Source organism: Pan troglodytes, chromosome 9 (genome assembly GCF_028858775.2).
Source record: "Pan troglodytes isolate AG18354 chromosome 9, NHGRI_mPanTro3-v2.0_pri, whole genome shotgun sequence".
Lineage (NCBI taxonomy): Eukaryota > Metazoa > Chordata > Mammalia > Primates > Hominidae > Pan > Pan troglodytes.
This window is the reverse complement of record NC_072407.2, coordinates 4,235,138-4,242,946: the sequence shown is the minus strand read 5'-3', so window position 1 is coordinate 4,242,946 and position 7,809 is coordinate 4,235,138.

Here is a 7,809-nt window from a genome sequence, read left to right as displayed (position 1 = left end):
TTATCTGGTCATACAATTTTAGAATTTTTTTTAAATTTCTAAGTACAGGGTGATTTTCCCTGTTTAGCTCCTGATATGTGCTGTAGTGACGGAGAAGTCTGAGTGCATGTAATGGTTTTTAGTTTAATGCAGATTTTAAAAATGTTTCTTTATCTTTGTTATTTGAAAATTTCAGTATGATGAGTGCAGGAATGAGTATATGTTTAATTTTTAATGCTCAGAATGCACATATATCATCACTTGCAGAAATTATGTTATTCTATTCAAGTAATTCTCTCTTACTCCCTCTAATCTTTTCATCTTGAGTTTCTATTAAACACAACTAATGTTCACACTCCATAACCTGACTCCTCCTTTTTATTTTCCATATAACTTACTCTATTTTGAGTTACATTTCAGGGCTTCTGGTACATGAATTTTCTCTTTGACACTATGGCCAGTCTAGGTTATATTCTGCCTATTGGGCATTTAATTTAAAGTCTTAATTTATTTTTGTTTTAAGTGTATACTTGCTAATATTTTCTTATTTATTTCCTAGTGTATCTTAATATGTTTTTAATAGAATGTATTGGAATTACATGAAATTTAATTTCTTCTTTGTACAATTTATAAATGTAATTCGTTTTTGCTGTCTTTAGCATTATATTTATATATTTTACTGTGCAGATTATTATTTTTTATTTTTTTATTTTTTTGGGGTAGCAGTAATATTATTATTATGGTTATTTATTTTATTTAAGTTCCAGGCTACGTGTGCAGGATGTGCAGGTTTGTTACATAAGTAAACATGTGCTGTGGTGGTTGGCTGCACCTGTCAACCCATTACCTAGGTATTAAGACCAGCGTGCATTAGCTATTTATCCCAATGACCTCCCTCCCCTCACCCCTCAACAGGCCCCAGTGTGTGTTGTTCCCCTTCCCTGTGTCTGTGTTCAAGTTGTTCAGCTCCCACATATAAGTGAGAACATGTGGTGCTTGGCTTTGTGTTCCAGCATTAGTTTGCTCAGGATAATGGCTTCCAGCCCCATTCATGCTCCTGCAAAGGACATGATCTCATTCCTTTTTATGGATGCATAGTATTCCATGGTGTATATGTACCACATTTCCTTTATCCAGTCTATCATTGATGGGCATTTGGGTTGATTCCATGTCTTTGCTATTGTGAATAGTGTACAGACTATTTTTAAAAAGATTAATAGACTTTACTTTTTAGAATTACTCTTTTCAAACTGCTTTTTGCCTTGCAGGTGCCTTGTAATTTTTTGTTGAAAGTCAGACATGATTTACTGTGCAAAAGACATTAATGTAAATAGTGTAAGCTTTTACATTACGTTTATCCAGTTAAGGATCATATTATGCTTAGTATTTGCTGTAGCTGTAAATATGTGAGGCTAAAATTTGGTCTCATGTTCTTGTTTTTGTCTTTCTTGTTGTATTTGGGTTTCCTTAGAGACTTCTTTTTAAATAAATGTCAGAGACGTGCAGCAGTTTCAGTAGCATGAAGAAGCATTTCAGACTTTATTTTTGAAAATGAAGTTGTAAAATTATAGAAATCTCTTTATAAATCTGTGTTGTCATTGTTATTAAGTTCAAGAACAGCTCCAACTGGTTTTAAATATCAGATGGGGAAAAATTTATATACAATATCTTTATGTAAAACAAAATCCATAGGTGACGTTTAAAAGGACTGTAGATATCTCATACCTCTATGTGGCTTGGTAAGAAAGAAGACATTTTAAGTTGTATTTCCTAAAACTATAAAGGATTTTCTACAGAAAGTAAATCAAAAAATCATCCAGAGGGGCAAGAATTCTGGGAAGGATGAAGAGAAATTCTTGATTAAAAAAGGATTGAATTGTGATATTTAAAAGAAAATGACAATAATTTGGTGGTATAGCAATTTGTATATGTAGGTTTCTTTTACAGGAATCTTGAATTTTTACAAAAGGGTGTTATCAAATTTTGATTATAGAAATTAGGAGATTTCTCTACATATTGGAAATGATATATAAAAATGAAAACCTGTTATTTGTAGTTGATGTAATCATTTGAAAACACTCTATCCTTTTAAGTAAAATATTTGTGTTTTAAGTCTGGTTTTGAAAACTTCAGAAATGAGATAGTTTTAGTCAGACAGAAAGAAGCTAATGTTTTCCTAAATTGCTTCTTTTTTCTTTTATCTTTCAGGTTATTATGTATGGGTAGGCGCTAAGCATGCTTTCACTCTTAACCATTTAGACAGCAGGGCTTACCTAAATAGCTCTGTGTGTCATTGCCTGGGCAAGAGCTGTCATCTTCAATTCTATTATGCAATGGAAAGCAGTGTCCTGAGAGTAAGACTGTATAATAATAAGGTAAGAAGAAAGTTGCATTTATTTCAAATTCATTGAATCAATGAAGTTTCTAACTCTTGGCAACTTGTGTTTCGATTTCTCAGTTGCGCATAGGCTTTTATTCTTTAACTTGACTTTATTTGGTATACTTTTAAAAAGAATGATTAAGAAACTAGGATAGGGGACACTGTCATGTACAAAAGTTAATGTGATAACTTGCCCAATATTATTTCATAAAGTTTTCAAAATTCATGGAAGTTTATTAAAGAAACTATAGATCTAATAAAAATGGGATAGCTGAGATTCTGTATTGTGAGCTCTGTATTGAAGCTCTGATGTGATCTGTTTTGGACATTACATCTACATATCATTAGAACTATAAATATAATGGTTAAAACTTACTTGTTTGGGTAGCAGTAGACATAATTTTTAAGACTGGTAATTATTGATTAAATACTGAACAATGGCACACTGGGTAGAGTGAGTCCATTCTTCTTCTCTCTCCTTGTCCAATATGCTCAATGAGTTCTAAAGTGTAAAGCTGGGTGAGTACTCCAATTAGTATAACAGATAAAAACAAACTGACAGCTGATTCCATAGTATAGGAAAACACCCTGTTTTTTCTACTCTTACGCACTCAGCACTCCCAATGTCTCACTTCTGACACCAGATGCATGTTTTTTTTCCAACACAGCAATTCAGTTCTCTAGTGGACACCAACTGAGTGTCCTTTGATTTGCCTCAATTCTGACACTGCTACGTGAAGATAGTACAGATTCCACAGGTTGAGGTCTCAGGACCACAAGACTACCCCTACTTCAGATGTCAATCACAAGCTTCCTATTGTGCCTCTTACCTACCAGCTATAAATTGGAATTCCCATGACCCCCTTCTTAGGTTTGATAATTTGCTAGGATGGCTCACAGAATTCAGGAAAACACTTTACTCATGTTACCCATTTATTATTAAAAATGTAGATGAACAACCATATGGAAGAGATGAATAGGGCAAAGTATGTGGGAAGAGGGGTGGTGCTTCTCTTCCATGCATTCCCGGGTGTGCACCCTCTAGGAACCAAAATGCATTCAGCAATCTAGAAGCTCTCTGAAACCTGTACTTCAGGAATTTGTATAGAGGATTTGTCACATAGGTATGATCATTTATTAGCTCAATCTCCAGCCCCTCTCTTCGTCCCCAAAGAGGTGGGGCTGAAAGTTCCAAGCTTCTAATCATAGCTTGATCTTTCTGGTGATGAGTCCCATAAGATTCTATTAACATCCCTACTGATTAGGAAATTAACAGGTTTTTGGGAACTATCTGCCAGAAACTGGAGATGAATAAATATATTCATAATAAATAATATATAATGTATAATTATATGTAATATAATATATAACAAATAATATATTTATTATTTTATGTATCCAGATTTATATGATTCACATAATTACATCTATATGTATGTGAGATATCTATAGATATATATCTCTACACATCAATATAGATATAAATATATAGATAGATAAATATGGATGTCATATATATATCACATATCTGTAGATATGTGGATGTGATTATATATATATATATCTCCCCACACATCCATATACACACATATAGATATATAAAGTAATATACATATGTATATAAATTCTTTTTTAATTGAATGAGATATAATTTTCCTGGCATTCTGGAACTTGTTATGTTTTTGTGTTTTTTGCAATAGTACTTTGTAGTCACTGCCCTGCAATCTATTTAATATATTTCACCCCATTTGGTAAGGTGTGGGGGGAGGAAGAAAAGGGGACAACATCTCCCTATCCTTCCTGCAGCATTACAAACTGTCCATATACGTGGGATCAATTTTACCAAAAAGGAAGAGAGAAAAAATTTAACTGTATCCATGTATGTTCCACCATTCATGCCTCAATATTTCAGTTGCTGTCACCTGTGCTGTTTGAACCAATCCCAGCAAGCCTCCATGCAATCTAGAGCATTCTATAATTTCCAACTCCTTCTTCAATAAAGGCATAGTAGAGAAATTCTAGAATAATTTCGATGAGTTTAAATTATAGTTAAAATGGTTAAATTATATATGTGGGCCTATGGTAATGCTTTTCAGATGACAGATAATTAATTATTTCATTAAAATTGAATGAATTTTTAGCCTAAATTTAAGTGGAAATTTGTAGTATAATATGGTCTAATCCTGAGGATTATTTTAATCTGCTCTGAAAATGAGTGATGTATTTTAAAAGTTTCAATGCATGTAGAATGGAATTGTGTATTTAATTATGAATGTGAGTATGTACTGTGTATGTAATTATGAATGTGTATATGTATTATGTAATTATGAATGTGTGTATTTAGTATGTATGTAATTATGAATGTATATAGATTGGAATTACTGAAAATAAGCCATGCCATTCTTCTGGTGGCTTTAGAACCATACAAGAAAAGAGTGAAAACAAATTGGCTTCAAGTGTTACATCATATAAAAATGACGTTAGATACCACACATCATTAACTCTATTAATCAGTAATACAGTTATCAAGATTCTGTCTCTCATATTATAAGAAAAGAAGTTAATCATAGGGAAATGATCTAGTGTATTAACCAGAACCAAATGAATGTACATCTTAGAGATTGTTGACTGATGTTTGATTTGTTAGTATCCTGTGAGGTGTCCTGTCTTTTCTGACACTATTTGCTATCCTCTATACATATGTTACTCACTGATGCAAAATCTGCATCAAAGTACATTTAAGTCCCAAGACAATGTTTTATCACACACTTAAAATGACTCCAAACAAACCTATCATTTAAAAAAGTAGCTCTTGATGAAAATGATGATTTACATCTTTCCATGAACAGAATGCTGTTGTATGTTGCGAACATCTATTACTCTATAAATGTGAGGAGGTAAGCCAAGAAATATCTAGCAAGAATGCTGAAGGTTGTTTTCTTTATTTCCAGAGGACATTAGAACTTGAGAAGTGAAAAACTCAGGTGAAGGCAAGTTGTTAAATAAAGAGTTCACTCTTTAGAATCAGCTCAAGTGTGTAGCAATTCTAGTTTGTACCATCTAACCATTCTTGGGTTAGATCTGCATCCATGATCTATAAAATAATACTCATAGCAACAGACCACTTTTGTTCTGTGTAGGGTTTCCATGTAATTATTTACCAAGAAATTTACATGTAATTTTTCTTTACAACAAAATTTACTTGTAATTCTTTACCAAATTACAGGGTCTTATTCCTAGATGCGATCAAAAGTAGTGAAACTCAACAACATTGACTTTGGTACCCTTGATTTCTTCACTGCAAGAGAAAAGCATAGACTGGCATCTTTAAGAGATAGAGTGTTAATAAATATGTTAAATATTTTTCTTGAAAGGTAAATCGGCATTATTGATCCTGGACCGGCGGAGCAAAGATATATTTTTAAAAAAATTATTTACTGATTTTAAGATAAAAGTAGAACATCACTTGAAAAGCTTTGCTGAGTTGGAGATTTCTTTTTTACATTAACACCTGTGAAAAGTAACTAGAAAGTGGAAGAGTAAGAACAGAAATAAAATGAAACCTGATTTCACTAAGAATAAATTCTTTTTACAAAACATTGCTAGTGCCATCAGACTGGAAAATGTATAGAAAAATATAGATCTCATTCACTGTGTACTATGAACCTGGCTTATGAAAAACTATTTAAGTTTGGAAAGAACACTGCTCACTTTTCAAAAATGTAAGTGCACCCATCTTCAAGGGGAGCAGAGGGGAATCAATTAGTCACTGTGAAAGAAGAGCACAATAGCTCTAAATTATTTTCATAAAATGAAAACGGGGGAAAGTGGTGAATGCAATTTGCCAAGAGGTGTCACTAAAAGCATCTGTGTAGGGTGTAAGTGTTTTGATGCTAAATAACTGAAGTTGTGTAAGAAATAAGCAGAAGAAAAATTAGTTGCTTGTCTCAACTTTTTATAACTCCAGTTCATCCTGATCCGCCATGAAAGCTATCAGCTGAAAATATGTCCACCCCATGTGCTTCATTGTCTTGTGGAAATCTTCACAGTTGATATGAATAAGTAATGAAGCAAATTGTAATGGATTTAGACTATCTTCTGAAATATTTAGGTCTTGGAAATTTGGAGTAGGCATCTGAGGGTGCAGGACTAAGTTGAAAGTAGATTCACTTTTAGAAAATCTTGGGCATGCATAAAATATGTGAGGCTGAGTGAGGACACAAATATTGATATCACTTATCATTTGGATTAAAACAAGATGTTGCCTTTCAGGGCCGTTTTCTATCTCATGCTAGAAAGTGGGACAGAGCCAGGCTCAGAGCTCAACCTGAGACATAATTATGTCAATCTTCACATTTTTACCATATTGTTACCTAAAAATTCATGCATTCTATATGTAAACATTATGAACAATTTGGTCTATTTTTGGGAAGAAATGTGAATTTGAATGTCTAATAAAATGTAAATAAAAATAAGATTTCAGAGCATAAAAGCATCAACATAAATCATAAAGACCAATGCCATACATGCCGTAGACAAAATTTTGAGTACCTTATAGACTTTTTTATTTTATTTAGTTTTTTTGAGACGGATTCATGCTCTGTCGCCCAGGCTGGAATGTAGTGGTGGCATCTTGGCTCACTGCAACCTGCGCCTCCCAGGTTCAAGTTATTCTCCTGCCTCAGCCTCCTGAGTAGCTGGGATTACAGGCACCCACCACCAGGCCTGGCTAATTTTTGTATTTTTAGTAGAGATGGAGTTTCACCATAGACTTTTATTGAGCTTCTTACATTCAATACATGTTTTGAATGCAGTAAAGACTTGTTACTACACTCATAGCATGTAGTAACAATTTTACATAGATTTTGCAATCTGAAAAATGATCATTGTACAGGTACATAACATAGATTTCTCTAAAAGATGTAAATAGGCCATTGATAGAATGACCAAATTAAGAATATAATTTTCAGAATGTAACTGTATTGTTTGGAACTTGGACCAAATGTTTCCACAGGAAAAAATATTTAGTATAAATTGAAATTGTGCAGAAAATGCATCTGACAACATTTTTAACCTTTATATTGTTTGCCTGTAATCTTTTTCTTTTCTAGTATCATGGCAATATTACAAAATGTAATAATGTTATTGAGATCAACATTTAAATTGCTGATCTTATTAACTGTTATTTAGAATTTTATTTTTGAAACGCAGTACTGTTTTTTTAAAAGATTTCATCCAAATTTTTGTTCCATCCTAATACTGTTTATCTACAAAAAGCAGCTTTACTACATAAACATGCTTCATTTTCTTATTTTTTAATGATATTCACCTTTTTCAATTTGACTACCAAGACTTTAGATTTCCTAGTACTTTATATCATACAGGTAAGGTAATACCTACTACAATGTAATTAAAAGAGCATGTATGTAAATGTGAAGATTAGAATATGG